General features: G+C 42.1%; 1 long non-coding RNA gene across 4 annotated transcripts in view; it reads left to right on the plus strand.

Annotated features, from left to right (window-relative positions):
* Nucleotides 1-25,807, plus strand: part of LOC132246413 (uncharacterized) — a 123,263-nt gene that overhangs the window by 71,741 nt on the left and 25,715 nt on the right. For 3 of the 4 annotated variants that reach the window (XR_009457656.1, XR_009457655.1, XR_009457658.1), the window contains exon 3: nucleotides 17,979-18,166. This is a non-coding gene — a long non-coding RNA (uncharacterized LOC132246413). Of the gene's footprint in view, nucleotides 1-17,978; nucleotides 18,167-19,614; nucleotides 19,706-25,807 lie in introns of all 4 variants that reach the window. The other variant, XR_009457657.1, reaches the window with a different exon arrangement.

The following is a 25,807-nucleotide window of genomic DNA, read 5'->3' on the forward strand; positions in this document are numbered from 1 at the left end:
ATAATTTTAAACTTTCACTATCATTGTTGTTGTCATCATCATCATCATCATCATTGTCATCACCAGTATAATAAACCCTGATACCTATATTATTGTAGTAGTTTGTAACGAGCAAGTTAGGATCCCCCAGTGTACTAAACAGCCCTACCATGAGGAGCTTGCAGTCTAAACAGATGCGAAAGAGAGGGCTGGGGAGCAGGGTACAACACAGTAGCAAAGTGAACAATGTGATAGTAGCAGAAGTCATGTTAGTTTCATCATTTTTTTTTCATTTTTTTGTGGGGTGGTAGGTAGATTGGGGTTTAGTTAGGATGGGATAACACAAGTGGAAAGAAAAATGAAAGAAGGCAGCAGGGTAGGGGCAGGAAATGTGCAAGGGGTTCTATTTACTTTGTATAAATTAATTTTTGTCTATTTGCATGAACTGGTATGGTTTTTTGTGTGTGTAAGCACTAATTTTCTAGCACTGTATTATTTTAGTTTCAGCAATGGACAGACTATTTATGTCTTCAACAAAATATTGTAGTGTGCTGTCATGTTGATGACGGGGCTTATTACACTATTCTTTCAGTTGTGGAGCCCTGTTTGTATGTTTTAATTTCATTTTGCCACAGACATCTTTGAGCACTTATACTGTATGCTGCACAGTTTGCCATACTTAGTTACAAAAATATGGATACCATAACCAGCAGTTAACTATTTGCATGCTACGGGACCTAGCAGCATCATCATTTAAAAAACATATCTGTAAGGGAAAATAAAGATCTTCAGGTGGGTGGCTATTTTAGACATTGTATGCAACAGCGGTAGCTGCTAATTCTCTTCTCTCTGCAGGCAACACAACCTCAGTAAGCCAGAGCACCTGTTCCTTGCACATTCCTGCTGGTTTGGGTTGTTTGTAACTGCTGCCAGAGGGGCCTCAGGGGAGATACAGGAGACTTGTAATGGAACAAGAAAGTCTGGGAGTGCGGCAGTTGCTTAACTAATGTGTAGACGTTCACTTTCACAGCAGTTGTCTCTCTAGCTCTTAAAATGACCATGATTCTGTGGCCAAAATCTGAGCCTTTTTATGTAATTAGTAAAATTGGATAGGAATTAATTGCACTTTTCTACAGCATGTCAGGCTACTTGGAAGGAGAACTCTGCTAGGCAAGCTACTATATGTTTCTGTTCCTACTCTTTATCTTTTAGAAACCTTTGTATATATACTGAAAAATTTATGCTTATAGGACAAAGTAAATGTGCTCATGGAATTTTTTTAGACTAACAAATAAATCTCTTCTTTTTCATCAAGTCAGGGAAGAATGAATGTAATTCAGTGAGAGAGACACCCTGATAATTCTGTTCAACAAAAGCACCTGCCTATCTTGAAAGAGTACATAGGCCTTAATTTAAAAGGCAAAATATTTATTTAAGATGGGCTCATATGAGAAGGACATTCAAAACATAGAAAAATCTGTTTTGTGCTGTTTCAGAGTTGATGTTACTGGTTAGCACTCTGGCTTAAATATCCATTCTGTTGTAGGGAAGTGTGATCTAAAAAAATATTTTCTAGATTTTTATTTGCTTTTCCAAGGGGTTAAATCCTGTACGGTAAGAACATTGTCTATGACATGCTGTGGGCTCTCAAATTCCTGTTAAGTCTCTGGGACTGTGGGTATCTTTGAGAACAAGGCCATTAAATTGGAAAATAAGTTATAGAAATGTAATTTTTTTGTAGGTTTAATCACAGGATCCATAATGAAAATATATATACTAGGACAGAGTATCATATACATAAGGCAAAATTGAGGGCAACAACATCATAAAAATACTATCAATTTAAATGTACTCTGGGAAGGTTATGGAGAAGAATACATAGGTAATGTTTCTGCTATGATGCTACAAAATACTGCTGAATGATGAACATCAGAGCTAAACTGTGGAGGGCTGAATCCTGAGCTGGAGCCAAACAAAGCTGAGCTTTAGCTGGTGGCTCAGAGAACAGAGTGAAAAGCAAATCAAAACTTGCATTTACATCTCCTCCCTGAGCTTTGGCTATCCAGTTTGCCCACAAGAGCAGTTTGGAGCACCCTTTTCTTTCTCCCCACACCCTAGGTCTGTGTCCAGCAGCAATCCCTGGATCACAATTTGGAAATCTTTGCAATAAAAGAGCAAATGAACTTGAGAGACATCCTCCTCCACTCTCTGGGGCAAAGGATGGTAGGAGCTGTGTGCTGGGACACAGTAGGAGCAAGCCTGTTCTGCCTGGCCATAGAAGTCAGGTGCAGGGACATGACAAGGGCAGTAGAGATCTTTGAGTCTCTGGGGAAGGTAAGAATTATTATTCTGGCAGTGCAAGGCTGCTCCTACTGTGTCCGGGCACCCAACTCCTACAGCCAGGATGGAGGGGCTACAGGGCTGCTTCAGATGCAGCAAAGGAGCACATGCACCTGCCTACTTGCCCCCTATACTCACCCCAAGTTTTGCCCAAAATTGATAGTTACATCTATGCTTCTTAAGCTCCCAGTTCTGCTGGTTTTCAGGGGTCACGGGTGGCAGGCACAGTCCCTGTGAATACAGACACCTTCCAGCACAGGTCCTGATAGCAGGTCAGTGGGGCCCTCTGCAGCATTCACGTAGACACTTCATGTTCTAGCATCTTCAGGAAAGGAGGGGTGGAGGTAGTGGACAGACTGGGGGATAATGGCAGTGGGGAGAATTGTGCAACAGGGGAGCTAAAGGTACAGAGGCTCTGTACTTTTGCTGTGGAAAAATGGGCTGGGAATAACCAAGCATTGTGTCCAGGAGCACAAAGATCATGTGGGGCTGAGTCTGGATTTCCTTCTGTATCCTCTGTCTCCAAATGTGTAGGGCCGGGATACCAACTGGCCTCATGAGCTGCATGAGTAGTGCGGGCCCATCCATGGACTGGATGAATGGCACAGAACTGGTCCCATGGGCCAGATCTGGCCCACAGACCACCCTTCTTTCTGCCCCCCTGCCCCTTTGAAGCCTGATTCAGCTTACCCCTTCCCACTACAGTGAGTATGGAACTGGGCCACATGCACTATTGTACAGGTCTGGTCGGGGATGGTTGCCACATGTGGTGCCTGATCTGTTTGGTCAGGGACTGGCAGGAAGAAGCCTGACACCCCCAGTGCTTGGCTGTGGGAAGCTCACAGTCCTGGGTTTCTTTCCATGGTGCTCCTGGGGTTCCAGTGCCACTGCTTTTTCTTGGGTGCTTGGCAGCCAAGCACATGAGCCATGGCTTTGGAGCCCCAGCAGCACTGCAGGATTAAGCCCAATATTGAGGGTAGTTGGCTACTGCAATGGGAAGAAGCTGTGGCATCAGGCTTATTCCTGTGATACTGCTGGGGCTTTAGCACTATGGCTCTCACTTGGGCACTTGGCTGCCACTGTAGGAAGATCACCCAACACAGCCAGGGTCAGGATGAAGTATGCAGGCCAAATGACCCAGCTCTGTAGACCAGATCTGGCCTATGGGCCACACCTGATGTAGGCTTTCAGTACTATGGATACTGAAACCTCTTCAGGATAAGAGAGGATTCATCTGTTTTCCAGGAATTGAGAGCTCCGAAGTTTTCTGACTAGTTGTTCTCATCTTGCTGCTATAGGGGAGAATACATACTATGGCATTTTACTGACATAGGGGAGAATATATGCTTTATGGTCAACATTTAGCAGCATGAAAGGAATTAAAAGTACCCTTGCAAACTGGATCTAAGCAATTTATGTGCATTTTCTCTGTTCTCCTTTCAACTTACAGCAGTGTGGAGTTTTGGTCTGTTCCATTTATAACTGTGACTTTAATATAATAAAAATCCCTTTTACAAAATTCTGAACATTTGGACTTTATGCACATGCAGCTACAGGACAGCAAAATGCCATGAATCTAAACCATTAAAATTTTTTTGTTTCTGTTTCCATAAGAGGTAAGGTTAAGATATTTAAAATGTGTACAATATAACATGAGTTGAGCAGATGGAAGAAGAAAGAAATATATCACGATGTACAATTTACCTTTGACCTTTCCTAGTTGTTATGTTTTCTTAGTTTTTTTTTTTTTGTTTGGTTTTATTGTAGAGGTTTAATCATGTTTTTATAATGTGTGTTTATATTTTATATATTTGTTCATTTGGAATTATTGTACTCTGGGTAGAACCCATTTTTAGTGTTTACTGATGATGATGATTATTCTTTATCATAATTTACATGAGAGCATTTCAAGTCTCTTAGAATTCTTTTAAATTTTACATACCCAAGAAATATGCCACTGATTTTAATGACTGTGGGCTTATACCCTAAGGTAGGTAAGTTTTCAAAGTTGCCATTGAGTCAATGACCTGAGATCAGGGCTTTTTATATTAGACACAATATTTTTAAAGATACTTTGTGAAAAGATCCTTTTCTTTGGGAAAGATAATCTAATATACCTGTATATATTTTTAAATGTGTACTGTTGTACATTATAAAGATGACTTGCTGCATCAGATATTTTTTGTTTGCAGAAGAAAAGGAACAAGGCTTTATATTGTAGGCTGCATAAATCCCGCTAAATATGTCAGAGATATCCTGGAAAAGAACACATCTTCATTTGTAAAGTCACTAAGTAACTGGCAAATGGAACCTTTAAACAATTGCTCTCAGAGTAAAATGCAATTTCATGACATTTATGCAGCCTACAAAATAGATTTTTGCCATCTAGTATCTTTCCATGTTATTCCTATAATGTCATTTATTTCAGCTTGTTTTATGGGATTATGCAATTTCACTACACTATTCATGTCATATAACATGAGGTTGCTAATAGAGGTATGGCTTGATTAAATTTTACATATCACTACAGCAGTTTACACTGAAATTTGACTTTCAGGCTTATGCAAATGTCTAGCATTCAATTTAAGCACAAGAAAAATTACTGACCTTTCGAATGTTCAATTGGTTTCAAGTGTCCACTGAAATCAGTATATATATACATCATTGTCTTTATTTTATGCCACTACACAACACCTTGGAACAGTTTTAGTTCCTTACTTTTACACTCCGATAGGTACTGGAAATATTTATCATTGAACGTCAGTATTTATTGATTCTGGAGAGGTTAACTTTTCTTTTTGTTTTTTCTCTTTTTAACCTTGTGTTCCATGAGCTGCTTATTCCACTTTAGAAAAATTCTATTTATTACTCAAAAGACTTGTCAATTAAATAATGAGAGAGTTTTCATAACCATTAACTTTTCATTTTACTGCATTACTACTTTTGGCTGCAGGTGACTTTAAAAGCAGATAAGGTTTGTGGACGGAGTTCTGCAGGTGGTAGGTATCTTCCCTTCTGGCTAAGAAGCCCTTTAATACTTTTAAGAAATTGAAAATATGAGCCTAGTAAAGCTCATCAGTAAATAACAGATGATTTCAGAGTCACAGTCATTCAGTCAGTGATGGGAAATATAACAAATTTTGGCATTTATCACCTGCCTATCTGGAACACTGTGAACTGGTTGGAAGTGAAGTTTTCAACATATTGAAGAGAAATATCAGCTGTCACATTTAAATAGTTATGAAGTGAATGAGTGGATTTCTAAGTGCAAGTCTTTACTGCTCAAATTCAAAGTCAATAATGTTTTGATGCGTTCCTTCCATTATTGCATTTAGTGGAGTGAATTGAAGAATTAAATAAGATCTGTTAAATAAAAACATACTTTCTTGTTTTAACTATAGTATGGTAAATTTGACACACTGATACTTTTCTCCTCTTTTTAGCTTTTATTCAGTGTGCACTATAAATTGTGACCTGCTAATTTTAACCTTCACTTATTTTATATTGATTTATTGTGAACAATATAGATATGGGGAAAGATTCAGCTTTCATAATAAAAAAGAACAATTAGTCAGTAGAGTAGTTCTCATAACATTTTCTACTCATCATTGTAAAAAAATGGAATTAATGTGTTCTTTACATTAAAAAGCCAACACGTCATTGAATATTGGTTTTTCCATCCCCCCCCCCCCCAAAAAAAAAGTCTTATTTTAATGCATAGGTATCAACGAACCTCAAAATTCATAGAAGGTAATTTACACATCTTCCACAAATATAAATCTATTACATAGGGTAGATCCTGGCTGGGGTAAATTGTCCTGCCTTAATTAAAATGCTTTTGAGAATTGATATCAGGTGAGAATATGCTCTCATGGATTCAAGTAACTTATTACTCTTTTATAGGTTCTGTCCATAAAGTAGATCTACACAGCAATTAAAAGTTGAACATACTTTTAATTAAATGAATAAACAAGTTTTTAGAAGTTACTTTTAAAGACAATCATAAGGTATCACCAGCAAAATGAAAGAAAAAAGTAGCAATTGTTTGAATTAAAGCAGAAATAACAGTAATATTTGTCCTTACCTGTCTTTTTACACCCAGTATTTCTGCTGTTATTAATTTCACTAAATCCTTTAAAAATTTTTCTTTCAGTTATCTCAAGTGCCCAGTCTTCAGTAAGACTATGAACATCAATTTGTTGTTAACAGCTCTGTTACCTGCTAAAACACATGATATGCCAGAGCAAAATAATAGGAGCAAGTTATTAACACTTCAAGGTTGACCCGCCCTTTATCCCAGAATTCTTTCTGTATGTCTTCTTATTGATCAGACTTATACAGCCTTTTGTCACCTGGGAATTAACAATTCAATGTTTTATTTGACTATTTATCTCTTTAGCAAAATTGTTGCAATCTCTTTGACCTTTTCAAATGTTTATGACAAGGTGTTTGCAGTTAATTGCACACATAAAAGACTAAAACCCTGAAGTCAAGTTTAATATCCATTAAGAACTAGCTCAGACTTCCTTACAAGAATATAGTGAAATGCTATGCAAATGTGTCAGTTATTTGCAACATAGGAGTAAAAAAGTTTCAGTGAGATTTATAGTCCATCCTTTTTGTGGCCTTATGACAAGGTATTTAGCAGAATTCACAGATTTGTTGTAATCTGACAGGACTGTGCTGTGAGCACTTCTGCTATGGCCTTGAACTCCTGTGACTTCTAGACTGTCAACTGTGCTCCTTAGCACCTACACCACCCCATCCCCTATTTTTGGATTGATAGTGGGGAGAGATCTTGTGATAAAATCACAAAATTCATTTCTTTCCACAGAAGAAATGTTCTAACTACTTCCTATTCCTTACTTTTTAAAGAATCATTGATTATGGTTGTTTAAGTGATGCTACAAAAGTACCTTAAAATACAGTCAGTAATTAGAGCCACAATTTATTAGTAGACACACGTAGATATTTTATTACTTGGTACCCATGTCTAGAGTAAGAATACCCATCTATGCTATTCATAGTTAGTAGAGTGGGAAGGGACCCCAAAGGATCATCGTGTCTGACCCCCTGCCCCAGGCAGGAAAAGGACCAAGGTCAGATGACCCCAGACAGGTACCTATCTAGCCTCCTCTTGAAGACCTCTAAGTTAGGTGATAGTACCACCTTTCTTGGCAGCCCGTTTCAGATTCTGGCCACCCTTACTGTGAAAAATTTATTTCTAATGTCTAACCTGAATCTACTCTCCGCTAGTTTGTACCCATTATTCCTAGTTACTCCTACGGGTTCCCTGGTAAATAGCGCATCTCCAACTCTCTGTTGTCTTCCCTTGACAAACTTATAGGCTGCTACAAGGTCTCCCCTCAGACATCTCTTGTGAAGGCTGAAGAAATCCAGATCTCTCAACCTCCCCTCATAGGATTTTGTACGGAGGCCACTAATCACACGAGTGGCCCTCCTCTGAACCCTCTCCAGATTCTCCACATCCCTCTTGAAGTGCAGCACCCAGAACTGGAAACAGTACTCCAACTGCGGCCTGACCAATGCCACGTAGAGGGGGACCATCACCTCCCTTTATCTGTTGGTCATGCATCTGCTAATGCATGATAAGGTGGGATTGGCTTTGTTGATGGCTTTGTTACACTACCAGCTCATGTTCATCTTGGAGTCAACTCTGACTCCAAGATCCCTCTCAGCCCCTAAACTGCTAAGGAGGTCATCCCCCAACCTGTAGGTGTGCTGGGGATTCCTTCTTCCTAGGTGGAGTGCCTTGCATTTGTCTTTGTTGAATTGCATCCTGTTTTGTTCTGCCCATTGACCCAACCTGTCCAGATCAGCCTGTATCCACTCCCTGCCCTCCGGTGTGTTAACTTTGCCCCATAACTTGGTGTCATCTGCGAACTTGGACAGGGTGCTCTCCACACCCTTGTCCAAATTGCTGATGAAGATATTAAATAACATCAGTCCAAGGAATGATCCCTACGGAACACCACCGCTCACCTCTTTCCAGGTCGAAAACGACCCATCCACCAACACTCTCTGGGTGTGGTCCCTAAGCCAGTTTGCCACCCACCTGACTGTGTAAGCGTCCACTCCACAGCCTGCTAGCTTCCTTATGAGACTAGGATGCAAAACAGTATCGAAGACCTTCTTAACGTCCAGGTAGATGACATCTGCCTCAACTTCAGTGTCAAGGCAGTGTGTTACCTGGCCGTAAAATACCTATTGTCGTTACCTAAAATGACCTATTGTCAATACCTATTGTCATTACCTAAGCAGTATGGCGACCAGATGTCTGATGTCAGCAGGCCCAGGCCTTAGTATAAGTGTGGGAGTAGAGGAATGTTGTCTAAGGCTACAGAGATAAATGTAACTGGTTTGTTACTCTTCTGAAAAAATAATGTGAGACTTCTGCTGTACCTTAAGTGCAGCAAAACACTTATATAGGTGCCTAATGAAAAGAAGATGCATTCTGTGTTTATATAGAACACATTTCATGTTCAGACCCCTAGTTTGTAGGGTATACTAGCTAAGTATTCTCCTATTGAAGCAGAATCACTATGTAACCACAAGGTCAGAGAGAATAAGCAAGAGGGAGCCTGATGCTGTACCCTAGTGGTTATGGGGGAGCCCTGGGTTCCAACTGCTGCTCCTTGGACTTTTTAATAATCATTGGTGGAAAAACAAAAATAGCCGTAGCTGTTTCCACCAGAACTTGGGATTCTTACCTTTCAGGGGAGTGCCATAGTTATGAACCAATGAAGAAGCCACAGCAGAATCCTCTAGCACCTCAGGGTTCCCACCTTCTTCCCTCAGGACACAGTGTGTCACTTGCTGGACTCTGCTGCTGCAGCTGAGCTAGGAGTAGAACACATTCCTTTCACAATCCCACATTGTGCTGTAAGGAGGTATAGACTGACTCTGAGCAGTTCGGATCAGTCAATCAGGGCTGCCCTGTACACCACTGCCATCTGTCTCTGGGCAGACTGGGGAGTCTGTAAAGCATTATGATGTGAGCACTCACTGCCAGCTCTTTGCTCTTCAATGGATCAGCTTTGAATATCTGTTCAGGTGATTCCAAGTAAGTTTTCCTACCAGGAGAACAAACCTGGGAGAATTCTTTCAGATTATTTGAATGTGTGTACAGAGCCAGAGGTATGCAGCCCTTTGGTACCATTACTTGAATTTGTCCCTGTACACTGGTACAGCTACAACAGGAGCGGTGAAATCTTATTTATAGCCTGTTTGTTAGGAAACCCATGTTCCTGGAAGATGGTGTTCAAATCCCTTTCAGGGTGAAGTGGACCTAGAATCCAGATCTTTTACTTCCTGCATTAGTGCTGTAACCACTAAATTATTGCGAAAATCACAGATGCTACCACCATCTGCCCTCAGAAACGAGACTAGCTGCAGTGAGTGTTAAGTGACTGGAGACACTGAGGCTCCTGAGAAGAGTCAGGCACACCCCTGTTTAATGATTTTATTAGATAACTCTGGGCAAGTCTGGGCTTTCTAAAGTGCCTTCTTCTCCTCCTTTTCTACATAAAGCATCTAGGGGCTCATCTACATGTGCTATTAATATGAAGCAATAAACTCCGGCACTTATTGTGCTGGAGTTTATTGCTCCAAGGCATTGCATTTACATTTGTGCCCAGGATCACAGCAAACTGAGCTAGGTTGGAGCAGCACCAACTGCCAAGAGGCCTGGGGGGGTCAACCAGCCAGCCCGGGGCTGCGCCAACCTGGCTCAATGTGCTGCGGAGGGGCTGGCTGGGGCATGAGGGTGCTCCATTGCAAGGCTAGCATAGAAAGGAAAAAATGCCCAGCTGGCCTTGCCAGGATTTTGAGCTGGTGGTTCTAAGGAGCTATAATTTGTGCCTTTCCTCTCAACTGATTTGTTAAGGTCTTGCATAAACCTAATCCCAATAATTGCAATGCTTGTAATCAAATCAGAGAGGAAGAGGCCATGGCTGCCTTAGACCTTTAAAGCGATAGTTATAAAAATGTAAAAAACAGAACGACAACAAAATAACCCCAGCAGTTCAGAGGGAGATCATTTAGTCTAAAAATACAGTATAGCTGAGATGCATATTATGAAATTAAGAAAACTAAAAATGTAGGGAACAACTTTGAATACAGAGAGATGGACTAGAGAACTAAATAGATCATTTATATCTTTAAATGTTACAAGTTATATTCTCCACTGTCTTCCACTTTGTATAATTGTTTACAGCTATGGGGGTAAATGCTACCAAATCAAACAGTAGTTTTATGCCTACTTTGCACACCAGCTCTGCGTCACTTAATCCTCTTTCAGCATGCAGGCAAGATTTACTATGGGATCAATTCCCAGTGTGTAGGTTAGTTTTGTATAGGTGCAATAGTAGCTAAGTCCAGGTTCAGATTCAGCATAAGTAGAAGAGACTATACAAGTCAGAAAAAAAAAATCAGGCTTCACTGCTTTGTTTCACTTAATTTTAGTGGATGAGACAATACCATTGTATTAACTCAAATACAAGACAAGTTTGTTTCCCCCAATTAGCATGGAGAAAAAGCCATTCATCTTATAATTGCATACAAACAAATTTCAGTAAATGCATTGTCTGTCATTAAACTGCTGCCAAAAGCAGCATGTGGTCAGCAATGGAAATCAACTATGAAGTTGATTAAATGCAGCCAATACTAAGCCTGGCTGTAAAAAACATGGCTCATGCTGGGCAAACATGTTGGTGGGAACCTACCACAAGGATAGGTTAATGTAACCTATCTAAATAAGACATATGGTAGTGTCCATTAAGTGCAGTCCCTTTCAGCGCCAACTCTTTTTTCAAGTCATGGTGAGCCACGACAGTTCATTCAGAATCCTTGTTGACCCCTCTCTCAGCCTGATGCATATGATTAGTGTGGCCCCCACTCCATGAGGTGAAGCTGGACCAGATTGCCCTGAGCCTTATCTGCATATAAACTTCCCAGGATTTGTGACAAGATCACTCAGTTCTAGTCATGAGGGAGAGCTAATTTGCACATGGATCCTTTGATCCTTTGTGGGGGTATCTGGAGTACACACTGTGAACAGTGCTGAGCTGTGGGGTTACTATCGCTTGAAATACTATTGACTCTTGGGGGGCCTAGTCCAATGAACTATATGATAAATCATGGGCCTTTGGCTTAGGACTAATGTCATGCATACTGTGACCATTAAGGCAGTTTTCCCAGGGATAGGGGATTTCCGCTTTTCTGACATGGGGTAGGAACTGGGGCAGAGGTAGTATATAATTACTCTCCCACTTTCATTTCCAGTGGGAAGAACTTGGCATTATGCCTACTTTATGGAACTGGGAAACTTTTCCCCAGCTTGCTTCTGTGACCATATGGCTGAGGGCAAGTGAAGCCTGGGATCATCTGAACCCCAAGCCTCTGGGCTTGCGCCTGCATGCAGGATGCCTGCCAAATGATTTGGAAATATTTGAAGCCCCATTTGGGGTGAAGGACATTTGCTGGTAGTAGGGTCATATATAGTTCTTGAATGATTCACTGATTTGAAATTGATTTGGCTGATTTGGCCTGGAAAACAAAACAATTTCCCCTAAAAAAAAAAAAAAAAAGTTTTTACTACATTTTCTTTTGTACTACATATAAGTGTCAAAGTGCTGCTCAAAAGTGTGTTTATGGAGTACCTATGCTAAAACTTGCAGCAGTTTTAAAAAAAAGGCAACATACATAAATTATGGATAAACTGAGTGCATGGGAACTAAATGCAAATTTCTATAGCCATGTTTAATTTCAAGGTTAGTGTTTTCAAATTTTCTCTTTACTCCCATGTGCTCAGGGAGAGCAGAGTCTGACAGTAAGGAGAGGGGGAAGGGCTGCTACGGGAAACAATTGCAGGGAAGCAGAGAGCAAAGGGCTAGCTGATTCCCATCAGACTTACTTTCCCTGCTGTAGCAGTGGGAGGGGGGCAAATTCAAGACAAACCTCCAATAATTAGATTCTATACTTGGAAAATTATAACAAATTTATAATTTTTCTATATATAAATTCAAATTATTAGGGGGTCTTATCAGGGCCATCGTCCATTTGAGTAAATATGGTGCTTTAATGACTTTAAATATTTTATATTTTAATAAATATTTAAAACCTACAAATATCATATATCAGGAACTTTCATTTGCAGTTTTGACCTATCATTACCTTTCTGACATGTTTTAGGTGCCAGTTGTTCCAGTTGGGAGAAGATACCTTCAGTGCAAGAATTTTTAAAGACAGTCTTCAGGCTTTCTTGCTAGGACCTCTTTATAATCATGTTGTTGGGGCTCTTAGCATGTCATCCTAGGCACACATAGGTATTTGTTCTATCTGGGATACATATGCACACTTTCACTGAAGTTAGTGAAATTTAAGCAGCTGAACATATAAGCCTATGCCTATGATTCTATGCAGAAGCATAGGAAAATTAAATTACATAATAGAACAGACAGTGAGATCAAAGTGGCACTTCTGTGACATTATTCTGTTGAACTTCACAAACTAAATTATACTGATACTCTGAAAGTAGCACCAGACAACATGGTATCATTTACTTATTTTCTGTATTCATAGAATATTTTAAAGATGTGAGTAACTAATCAAGTGAATCTATTCTGACCACTTACAAACTGCTGCTTCTGTTTTATAAAAGTAAACTACACTTTTTGCAGCTTCTCCAGCTGGTTTATTTCCCATAGCTAAATTAACACATGTTCATTGTACTTTCCTGTAATTTTCAAGGCCTCACTTTAAACGATAAGGCCTGAGGTTGTTGGCTTATTCACATCTGCTGCTTTCCTGGAGGTCAATCAAACAGTTCTTCATTCAAAAAGTAATGGGGACTTACAAAGGAAAACAATTATTTCACTTGAAAATCTATTGATCTAGGTTCTGTGGTTCATGTGGTGTTTTGGGTGCAGAACAGTTGCTTGAAACAATCTGAGATCAATTTGAGTGTTACTAAATCAATAGATAACCATAACTGAAATGTGCTGGTCTTGTGTTTTTAAGGGTGCATCTTATAGCGATATGAAAATGCTGAAGGTGATCAAAATAAAAGGTCACAAGTATAAGCTCCTATATATTATTTAAATGTAAAATCTATCTCGCTTCCAGACTCAAAATATAATACTTTAAGAAGACATTTCTACTGCTTCCCTGAGGAAATTATGCAAAATAGGTTTTGGTTTAGAAGAGTAAACCTTGTGGGTTTGTGTCATTCCTGTTCCATTCTGAGTTTTAAATTCATAGGGATTTAATGAAAGATTTAGACAAAACTGGGAAGTTTAATGGTATCTATCACAAAACTGTTTCTTAATAACGAGTTTGCAATTTCAGTCATTATATGATGCAATTCCTTGATTATGGCAATTAACCGCATTCCTTCTCTTGTGTTGATTTCAGAGTCTTGGGCAGCAAAATGATTTAGAGAACATTGTGCTGAACTGTTTACATTGAGCTTCAGTGCAACCTTTTTATACAGTAGTGTTGTAAATATTTTTATTTGCATTTTGTAAAATAGTCTATTCAGTGCTTTTGAAATGTATGGAATTAATAACCATGGAGACAGGATTTTCATAGTCTGTGGTATTATAGGATTCCATTTATTGTTAATCTTGTTCTTTATGTTAGAATATACATTAATACTTTTAATCTATATAGTCCTAATCCCCTGCTAGTCTGAAAATATTAATAATTTCTCTTTAGTGACTCACATGCCTTATAATTTGAGGCAATTGGGATTTTTTTACTTCCAAATATGGTATAAGAAAAAAAATCCACTTGAAAGTTCAGAATAGATCCTCCGATGTGACAGATGCAGATGCAGGAGGATGGCAGTGGAGTCCTTTGCATCTCCATAGTTTGTGAAAGTTCTTAATCAGGCTAGAATAGACTTTATTAGCAATCAGTGGCCCAAAGGGGAGACTGGTACAGTCAAGTTTCACTTGTTAGCCCTCATCATGCTCCCTTTTCTGTGCTGGTAATTGTGAAGTGTTGGAATAGGAGCTGCTACACCAACTCTGTGGGCACGTCTACACATGCAACTAATGTTGCAGCTCCTGGGTGAGCTGTTTGCACCTGCATCTTGGACTGCAGCACATTGAGATGGGGTGGGACAGCCCTGACTGCTAGGGTTGATCCCTCTGGCTCAACATGCTGTGGAGGGGCTGGCTGTGTCATGAGGTGCTCCAATGTGGGGCTAGTCAGCAGGCAGCCCCTGCACTGAAGCACCTTTGTGCCCCAGCCAGTTGTGTCAGCATCTACACATGCGCTGCTGCCAAGTAAAAAAAACAACTCCTCAGATGGATAGTACTTGTGTTTACAAGTACTACCCTGTCACAGAGTTTATTAGTTTACTCCAGCCTAATAGACTTCACTTGTAGACATGAGACATTTATTGCAGAGCTAATTAGTCTACTCCGCAGTAAATGTCTCATGCAGAAGTACCCTGTGTCACCCAAACTCTCACCATGCAGGTGAGATCCAACAAGGGCCTGCTTCCCAGTGTATAGATTAATTTTGCATAGGTAAACAGTATTAAGTATAAAACCAAGGCCAAGGCTCTAGCTTTAAGGGAGAGTAGAGGCACAGGGCACCCAAACTATGACTGCCTTGAGGTACAGTGTCTCTGTAGGCAGTAACAAATAACTGTTAGACTGATTTAAAGACATTTCATTTTATTTCAACAAACCAAAATGCTTGATTTGAGCTGAGATGACCAAAAGCAAAATAATGTGTTTAATTTCCTAATGGAAAACTAAAAAAAAAAAAGGCAAAATCATTTCCCCCCCCATGGGAACTGCATTTTCTATTGCAAAGTCATATAGATGGAAAATTCTCAATTAGCTCTAATCAAAATCCCAATTAGCTCTAGGATGCGAGGTGGGGGAAAGCAAATAACAAAATCAGAAAAAAAATACCACAATGTGGTACCAGTCCTTTGACTTCCACTTCAGTTCCAGCTGACAGCTAAAGTTGTGAGATGGAAGGACCTTTTTCCAATGTAGTTATTGCTACATACCCCAGATAATAGTAATAATTTGGTGTTTAAGAGCAACTGTGGATTTAACATTTTTTCTGTCGTATACTGAATTTTCACAGAAGCCAAGTAGACACTAACATAGGCAAGTTAGACTTTTTCAAAGTGTATACTTAAAGTTTTGCACTCCCTTATTAAATAGTCTGTTTTTTGACTCTGTGGAGTGTCTCTGGCAATTACATATTCTAGAGGAATGAGAGTTTTTGAAACTTACTGGCTCCACATACGTAACTCATCTTCTGAATCCCTCATTTCCTGTGAAGAAGTCAAGATCCTACCATGAGTAATGGAGTATGCCGCTATTCAGAGAATAAAAACCTACAGATAAAAATATAAGTCTTTTTATCCAATCTGAAATGTTCTTCTGGTTAGGGAAATATTAAGTTTTTTAAAATTCTTGATAACTTGCTTTGTGGAATCTTTTCTGACAAGTGCTAGACAAAGGATATGGGGGAAAAACTGCATTAGAGCAATTACTGAGTGGTCCAGATTTTTCACAAGTAGTCACACAAGTAGCTAATTTTGCTATCTGCAGAAATCAGTGCTTGGCTCAGGTCTGCAGCATCAGGTTCAGGCTAACATTTCTGGGGAAAAAAGGAATACCTACATGCCCTTTGTTTCAGGGCTGCTGTTTATCTATAAATAAAGAAAGTTATACTTAAGTATGCCCAGATAACAAGCATTTATTTCCCTCCCCTGTCCCACTGGGAAGCTGACCTGTAGGGAGAACTGCTGGGATGGGAACCCAGTGAGGCCAAGCCAGCAGGTAGAAGCAAAATCTGTAGGCAGCTGGTCAGACACTCACTCTAGCCCTGCCTAGTCTGTCCCCTGGAGACAATTGATGAGGAGTCAGATGACCAGGAGGAACCTATGGGAACTGTGAACCTCTTGGCAGGGGGACTGTAAAACCCCTCTTACTTTCTGTATGCTTCGTGGGCCCCAGCTGGACCTCTCAACTCTGATCTAGCATCCACCCTGACCATGATACCACCTCAACCCTTGGCCTGATGACTTGGATAGGAATCAAAACTTGATGTGACCCTAGCCTGCCTATGGTAATTTGTTAAGTGACTGCCCATGGCCCAGTTGATCCTGACACCGTGCTGGTTTTAGAAATGGAACTTTAGTGTCAGAAGAAGGACAGCAGTATAAAGCAAGCACTGAACAAACTGCTTGTGTATTATGGATAGTGCCGAGGTTACACTTAGATTGACTTAATTAGGGTTAGGCTGATCTCTGTTCTGATCTGTGCAGATGTTCAGGGAGGTTAGATCCAGCAAAAATGGCCAGGCCAATCTAACAAATATTTCTGCATATTGAGAGTACATCCCTGGGACTGGGAAAGCCCAGCTGATCATCCTAGCTCCAGGGCTGTGCTCTTCCATGCCTTCCCTTGACCCTGCCTAGGCTTTTTTTAGCTCCCTAGCCCTCACCTATAGACCTGCCAATCTCCCCACGGGCCCCTCTTGATCCTGCCTGCCCCCCTCACCTCACTAACTTATTTAGATCAGGTTCCCGGTGTGGCTCCTGGCACCGGTGAACATCCACACACGTGGGACCTGATCTATGATCAGGTCTGGTGAACAGAATGTGCGCATGTACCCTATGAGAGCTTGATTGGAACATTTTTTAAATTAGGTGTCTACACTGTATCTAAGGTGAATTGGGAGCACTTCTGCCAAAACATACCCCACCAGTTCCTCCTACTTCAATTGTATTACAGGTAAAAAAAAATATCATGCAATTGCCAGTTGAATGGTGCTGAGGCTGCTCTTATGAGCATGCCTGAGCCTGAGAGTGGCTCTGGGTATACTTCAAAAAGCAGCTGTGTGACATTTTTTTCTCTGGCATATGCCTTGCAAGAGTGGGCCCAAGTTGGAGTAGGAGGGAGGCATAGTTTCGCAGTACTGTTCCCTAGCATCATCTAACACAGTGTAGACATGCTCTTATATGCTTGTTTTAATTGGTTAATAATCTCTGTAACTGGCATACAGTATGCATGTCAGCTACTGTACTTAGTTATAATGGTTTTGATTTAGCTATAAAAGAATACATTTATATTATAGGACTGGGGCATCCTTTAGGCAATTTACTCCCCCCCTTTGTATTATGCCGAATTTTTAATAACACTATATGTTTAAGGGATACCCCAGATTGAAGGCTCTCAATGAGTTCATTAGACTCATACTGAGATAATTTATGCTAAGTGGAGCTGGTCCAAAAATAGCAAGACTTCTCCATGAAAAGTGTTGATGTCTTCCTTTTTTTTAAATTAAAAGAATGAAAACCAAATATGAACAATATTTTCCTCTATCACTTCCCCATATTTCAGGAGCAAATTAAGAAAAAAGTGTAAAGGGTTTAAGAGAGGGGAAAAAGCCAAAGGGTAAAGGAGGAAAGGGGAAAAAAAGAGCAAACCACCTCAAAAGCTGAAAACTAAAAAAATCAGAATATTTTGAAAACTGAAACATTTCTGCAAAAATATTAGTTTTAGAAAAATAGGACAATTTTCAGCAAATAGTCTTGAAGACATTTTCAACAGGCCTCTAGTAAATATTTTTTTCTTGTTTTCTTTTAAACCTCTGTGCAGATTGGTGTTTTGGGACAAGGATCATCTATTATTCTGTTTATTCACTGCTGAGCCCAGTGGAGCCTTGCCTGGAACAACTGACTGGGTCCTTTTGCCACTCCCATACAAAGCATAATAATAATTCTTTAACCATCCTTGCCCCTACTGCTGTATGTTGCTGTGATTCTCCAGTCCCCTCAAGCTGACAGGTAATTGTTCTATGTATCGTGGGTGGAATTCTATTTCTTTTTGGTTGTGCAAGTGACAGTTTTTTGGTTGACATCAATGGTTGGCAATGTTTTCATCTAGTGAGCTGGAATGACCCAGTTCAGGTCCAAAGTGCTGCCAACACTGCTGCTTCTTTATGCTGCCCAGTTGTGGTCTCTGCAAACAGTAGATATTTGATCCCTGCTCTACGTGGCATCTTTGGCTCTTAGGCACAAGTAGTCATTTTATTTCCAGGACATCTGAAAATGAAGTGTGCATGTCTATGCACACAAACTTGGCATGCAAATTAGGCTACACATTAGCCATGCACGTGGCTGACTACATTTCACCCTTTGTGGACATGTAGCAGCATCTCCCAAAAACCCATGACTAGCAGATATCATACTCAGGAGGCGGAAGCCCTTCTATGTTTTAGTGCTAATAAGTGAGCGTTTAGGGCAGTGGTTCCCAACGCGGTGCCCACAGGCTCCATGGTGCCCTCCAAGGTTTATTCAGGTGCTTGTGTGCATTTTCACGATGAGTAAAAATCATTATTCCAACAAAAAATGCTGTCATATTGGCACCCACTGCTTTTTCTTTTAAATTTGAATGTGCCCTTGGGCATATAAATGTTGGGAACCCCTGGTCTAGGGCATTTACCTGGGAAACAGGAGACCTACATTCTAAGCCTCCCTGACCTGGAGGTCAGTTGAACCTGGATTGATCTGACTTCAAGCATAGGTCTCTAACTAGCCTACCACTGCTCAAACATTATCCAGGCCCTCCTCCAGTGCACCTTTTTGAAGCTGGACCCTGAGTAGCTGCAAGAAAGAGGTATGTTAGAGCTAGGAAGAGATAAGCAAGATGGAGGGTGCATGGCTCAGTGAGGTGGCTGTGCCTCTCCATGGCAGTAAGCCTTGCATTCTACCCTTGAGCTTTGCTTCCCAGAGAAACTGCCTCCTCTCCCATTTTTTCAATGACTCTATTAAGCTCAAGGGCGCTAATTACTAGGCTCTACAACCTAGTGCTCTTGGTCCTGTTAATACCAATTAATTTCAGATATGTGATATGGGATTATTGGATGGGGCTAGCAAAATTCAGAGGTGTAAATGCCTGTGGCAAAAAGACAGTTGCAGCAACAAAATCAACCCATTGTCCCTACCCCAGTTATAGGGTGTAATAGCAACAGCACCTCGTTAGGTCCCTCAGTACTATTCTTTTGTTCTGGATATGCCTTATATCCTGCAGCTGCCCCTTGCCAACTATTCTCTATTTCTACCCCAGCAGTCCCAGCCCTTTTACCGAACCCTTCCTCTGAGACCTAATTTCAGGATGCAGCCTGGACTGCTGCCTCAGTTCACTGAAGCCTTTTCCTGTTCTCTTGGCATTTTGGTACCCCGTTCTGGCTGGATGTTGACCATAGCACTGTGCCCTTCAACTTTCCCTACAGCTCTGCTAGAGACCATGAATGACATCCATTGTGAGCAAGAAGGGCACAGCATCTTAGACCTGCAACCTGTAGCAAGAACCCTTGAATTCTGGTAGGCGTCTTAGATATACGGTGGTGCCCTCTCAAGCTGTTTCACCTTACTGAAGCTTTTTTGCTTCAGTAGAATGCAAATTGTACAGGATCTTTTGTGTCTCTTTTCTATAAGTTTGATAGCAAATTTGTGTAATGCATCCCTGAAACATTCAGTTTTCCATATGCTGGTAGATGTTTGTATTGAAAATATATAACCCCATTGCAGCTCTTTTTGGGGTCAGGCTAGAATTTTGACAACTAGGCAAGGAATTTTTGGGGTGATTTCCAGAACAGTATGCATATGGGGGAGGAGGGTTAAAGGGTTAGTTTGATTTGTTTTTTGACTACCAGAAAGTTACTGACATTTTCAACACAAAATTCATTTACTTTTTCCCTCGTCATTTTGCCTAAGGAGATGTAGTAATTTTATAATTAGAAAAGGGTGTGTGTGGAATTTGGCAGCCCTACCCCAGCAACATTTCACAATACCTAGCTGTTAGAGTTCATCAGAAGTTAATTAAAAATATAGAAATAAAAATTCTTTTAAATCCAAATTTCCCATGAAAAAAGTTTGATTTAAAGTAAAAAAAATATTATTCTGAAATATTTCAGGTAAAAAGTGACCCATTTTAATTTGGTAATGGTGCTGCAGTGTCTCCTGGAAATTGTACTTGTAATGACCCTTATGAAGAGGGAAGGTAATTGAATCATTTGAGTCCATGGCCTTAATGAAAAGGCAAAAGGCAGTCTGTCTGAGGAGCCTGGCTTGGCATTTTTGATGGAACATTTTCAGCCAGCCCTACCAGGTACCACTTGTACCCCTAACATGGCATGCAAAAGAGTAGAGAAACACTTTTCTTTTTTGTTTCTTCTACAGTGGTTATCAGGGAAATAGTTAACAATATTGTCATGCAAAGTATCAGTATAAAACCTCAGAGTCAACAGGTCACTGAAATGAGTGGAAGGAGTCCTCACTTCTGTCAGAGATAGGAATTCAGGCAGAAATTACTACATTGGTTTCTGTTTAGTTCATGAGTTGGTCTTCCCTGCACTGCTGAATTTCAGCAAAAGTCTAAATTTGCTAGGCCCCATCCCCTGCCTGCTGCCCCAGCCCTCCCCCCCATGGCTGCCCTGCCTGGCCCCAGGTCCTGGCTCTTTAAAAAAAAACCCCAAAACTAAAAAAACCCCAAAAGCCCTACACTCACTGGCTGCTACATTGGCCTCGGGGCTTCTTGGGGCTCATGGGAGATCCCCCCATGCAGTGAGGGGCAACAGGGATTGCCCCCCTGCCTGGCAGGAGCCAGTGAGTCAAGGCTTTTTATTTTAAGAGTGGGGAGCTGGGGCTGGGCAGGGCTGGGCAGCCATTGACAGGGCTGAGACAGTGGGTGGGGAATGGGGCCTGTTCAATTTGAAGATTCAGCTGATTTGGCAGCGGCTAACTCTCCAAATCAGATTCATCTGAATCGATTTGGGACAGTGGTTCGAATCACCTAATTGAATCACTATCCCCTGAATCGTCCGAATCAAAATCCGAAGCAAATACTAGCTGCTTTGCATAGGCCTAGCTCTCATATATATCTTATTTAGTTAGTCTATAAAGGTGCATATTGTATCTTATTTGTCTGGGGTTTATTGCTTCCAGGTGCCATGTCTTCACGAACTCCTGGGAGCACAGAACGTTGAGCCAGGTCAGAGCAGCCCTGGCTGGCAGGCAGTGTGGGGGGTCAGCTTGTTAGCCCAGGGCTGCTCCCCCTGGCTCAGTGTGCTGCTGAGGGGCTGGCTGGGGCATGAGGGTGGGTCAGCATGGGGTTAGCTGGCAGGAAGCCCCTCCACTGAAGCACTCTTGTGCCCCAGCCAGCCGGGGCAGCATCTACACATGCACTGCTGTAGAGTAAAAGAATCTGCAGTAGGATACTACTTGTAAATACTTGATACAAGTACTATCCTGCTGTGGACTTAATTAGTTTATTCTGGCCTAATAGGCGTACACGTGTAGACACGTGATGTTTACTGTGCAGCTAATTAGTCTACTGCACAGTAAACGTCTTGTGTAGACATGCCCTTACATTGTTATTTTAATCCCTTTTCTGTATGTTGGGTGTTCTTTTTGCTGCTTTTTACTGCATATTATAAATGCTAGGAATGCTGAATCCTGAAGCAACAAGTATAGAGAATTTTATCTCACAAAGAATTTGATTACATTCAGCTTTCTTGGCTGGCCCCATTACCTGACCCGGGCATTGCAGAAGAACCAAATTTTAAGGATAGAGTTGAATAAGAGAAGATGACATCAGTAGACATCCTTCATCCTGAATAGTGTATAGCTTTTTAGCGAGAGAAGACAGGAAAAGTAAAGTGGGAGAAGTCAAGGGAGGGAAATCATAACAAAATCAGAGACAAAAAGAGTCAGAAAGAAGAAGTAATAGAAATGAGGGACAGCTGCTGGGGTATCCAAGAAAAAACAACTTGGCTCCCATAATTGCACAAATATATCATGAGCATAATTTCCATTCCTCCTGACTGTGCAATTTAATTACATAGTATATTCTGTGTACAGTGGTAATGAATATGCATTGCTGGATGTGATTGGAAAGAGAATGTCCTTTTTGAGTCTTTCACAAAGTGTAGGTGCTTCCTATGGTGCACTGATGTGGCCTGCTGCTGGCAACTGGAATCTCCTTCTGTTGCTAGCACTGCTGCACCAGTCTGGGAGAATCCAGAGCCAATTAAAGACTCCAGGTTTTTTGGGTTTTTTTTAAAGATTCTGTCCCATAAAAGTGAAGTACTGATGCAGAAGAGCTCCAAGTACTGCAATCACCTTGTATAGATTAGAAGTATCAAAGGGCTCTTCAGGGTTACCATACTACTGTAACCTTGATGAACTCATCACTGTTGGCTTTGAACACTGTTGGCTTAGTGTATCAGCTGTGAGAGTGTTTTGGTTCTTATCTATTGCAGCTGTGTTAAGGTCAAGTATTAAACCTGTACCTGTGTGTTTTGGACCTCATGGGCGTGTCTATGTATGCTACTAGTGTGCTGTAAGCTAACTGCACAGTAAACTTTCCCTAGAAGTGTGTCTACATGTGCGCCTGTAGGGAGCAAATTTGCTTCCCACGGGAGCAGTTCAGTGCAGGGCTACTCTAGCCCTGCTGTGTCCCCCTACAGCAGCCAGAGGAAACTTCAGGCTCCCCCAGGTGCCAGCCCTGGGCTGTCAGGGGGCACCAGAGCTAGGCCCTGTTCTCCAGGGAGTGGGGTAAGCTATCCTGCTTCTGGGGCAGCTGCTACCCAGCCCTGTGCCTGATCTGTGGATCATGGAAGGGGGCTGAGAAAGAGTATGTCTGTGTGAAGCAGCTAGTACTCACTTCAGATTCAGATTTGCCTGATTTGGGGGACTGTGATTCGATTTGGTGATTCAAATCACTGTCCCGAATTGATTCAGTCAAATCTGATTCAGAGATTTGGCCGCCGCCGAATCGACCAAATTGGCCCCATCCCCTGCCCGCTCTCCCAGCCCTGTCAATGGCTGTCCCGCCTAGCCCTGGCTCCTGGCTCTTTAAAATAAAAGCCCAGCACACACCGGGTGCTGCTTAACCACTTCTGGGTTTGCCACTGAGCATGTGGGGGGTCCCCCCCGACGCTTCTGTGGGGACGCTGCATCTGCCCCAGCATCGCAGCATTCACAAGCTGTGCCTGGTACCTCAAGCTATGTAGAAAAAACATTTAAAGCTGTGTCTATGGCCGAATCACTGATTCTCTGAATCGACATCAAATCTTCAGATTCAGCCTAATTGAATTGGGACAGTGATCTGAATCAAGGAATCGAATCACTGTCCCCAATTTGGGCCGAATCTGAATCGTATATGGCTCATTTCGCACACCCCTACTGCTTACAGCTCTGCCTTTGACTCCTTAGCCTGAAAGATCAGGTCCCCATTTGTAGCTGGGTAAACCGGGAACAGCTTTTGGTCTGAGTCCAGAGCAAGCCTTACATGAAAGCAGGTCTTCTGCCTCTGGACTCATAGCAAGATACTTTAACTGCTCTTCCACTCTATGGAGGAAGAGATAAATGATGTTTATGACTGCCCAACAAAATATCTGCTGAAGATGAAACTTCCCTTGTAAAAGGCCGTAATATTCTTAATGACTACTTCCCTTCAAGAAACAAAAGAAAAGGCCAGTTCTGGTCTTCAGGAAAAGTGCAAGGTTATATGCCAGTCTAGGTTAAGCAGCACTCATAAATGAAGTTGCTAATTTTGATGATAACATCTTAAGGCTCAAGCTTTGCAGCATTATTTATTGACCAGCTCCAGAGAAGAGCTCTGATCTGTTACAGAATCTTTAAAGACAAGCCTTAGAGGTGGCTGAGTCAATGCCAATCAACGAGTGTACCAGGATGCTTCTCCTTCTGCAGAGGAAATCTGTTTCTGCTGTCATGGACATGGGTTAGTTTTCTCCAGCCTAAAAATTTTAAGGTAGTTTAATTAATGGATCTCTTTTCTGCAGTGCTGACCTCTGTGGTATATTCTGATTACACAACTCCCATTGCCATTGCTCTGCAGACTATACAATAGGGGCTGGCAATTATTTTGGCTGGAAGGCCATTTAATGAGTTTTGGCAAGCTGTTGAGGGCTGCAAGAGTAGCCCTGTGCCCCACCCCTTGCATGCCATCTTGGTACCAGAAGTTCTGCTCCTAACCTCCAAGCTTTGCCACCAGAAGCCCCTCCCCTCACTCCAGAAGTACTCCATTTGGGAAGAGCGGTTCCCATCTTGTAACTGGGGAAAAGAACAAATTATATACTACAAATCAAACCTCCACAATAACATAGTTTAATTTTATTAAAAAATATATTTTTGTCCTTATTTGTGTGTGTTTGTGTTGTGCATATAGAGGTGTATGCATAACAACTCAAAACGAAGTCTTACTCTTATATATTGCAGAGGTGTGGGTAGGTGTGGGGGGGTATGAGTGGGTGGGTATGTGGTTTGTGGGCAGCTGTGGGTGTGTTTGTGTGTGGATGTGTGTGTATGTGGGGTGTGGGAGTGTGTGTGCATGTGGTGGGTGGGTATGGAGGGTTTGTGGGAGGCGTGTTTATGAGGATATGTGGGTGGGTATGGGGTTGGGGGTGTGGAGAGGGAGGGTGGTAGGGTGTGTGTGTGTGGGGGGGGTTGTGGTTGCATGTTTGTGGTGGGGTGTGTGCATGCAGCAGTGAGCGGGACTCCCCTCAGAGGCACATGGGGGTGTGTGTGGTGTGTAGGGGGGGTGGGGTTTATGGGGGGTGTGGGTGAGGGTGTGGGTGGTTGCAGTGTTTGTAGGGTGTATGATTGTGTGTGAGGGAGGGTGTGGTTGTGGAGTTTGTGGGGGAGGGTTTATAATTCTGGTGCTGATGCATGGGAGTCCCTTGCATGCGTGCCAGTGAGCTGGTCAGCATCCAACCCTGCCCTGCAACAGGCTGGAGCCTATGTGCCCTGCAGTGCCTCCCCACCACTACCAGCAGCGCGCGGCCCCAGCTGCATCCTGCACCTGCTCCAGACTGACCTCAGTGGGAGTGGATCAGCAGGGACGTGCACCACAACCCCAACCCTGCATGCCTATACCTGCTCTGGACTTGCCTGCTCATGGTAAACAGCAGCAGCACCAGCCAGGCAGAAACTGCTGCTCAGCACTCCCTACTACAGCTGCGTGGAGCCTGCGCTGGGCTGCCCTGTGGCTCTGCTATGTTACTAGATGGCAGTAGCAGGAAGTGCTGGGCAGCAGTGAGGGGGAGGGCACACTTTTCCCCCATGCTGAGCAACAATTTCTTCCTGGCCGGTGCTGCTGCTGCTGTTTAGCATGAGCAGGCAAGTCCAGAACAAATGTGGGGTGCGTGGGCTCTGGGCTGTGCAGTGCAGGTCCCCCCGGTACTGCAGGGCTGGGGCCAACAGCACATGGAAGAAGCTGCCGCCACCTGGTCCTCTTAGAAAGGCAGCCCAGCTGTGGAGCTGCCCCAGGCCCACTGTGTGCTCAGGGGGTGGCAGGATGAGCCATGGCTGGTCACTGTCCGGACCAGGTGGGACTGAGGGATCTGCTGTGAGCCAGACAAAGCCCCTCCATGGGCCAGATGTGGCTCATGGGCCATATTT

The sequence above is a fragment of the Alligator mississippiensis genome, chromosome 1, assembly GCF_030867095.1.
Source record: "Alligator mississippiensis isolate rAllMis1 chromosome 1, rAllMis1, whole genome shotgun sequence".
Taxonomy (NCBI): Eukaryota; Metazoa; Chordata; order Crocodylia; family Alligatoridae; genus Alligator; species Alligator mississippiensis.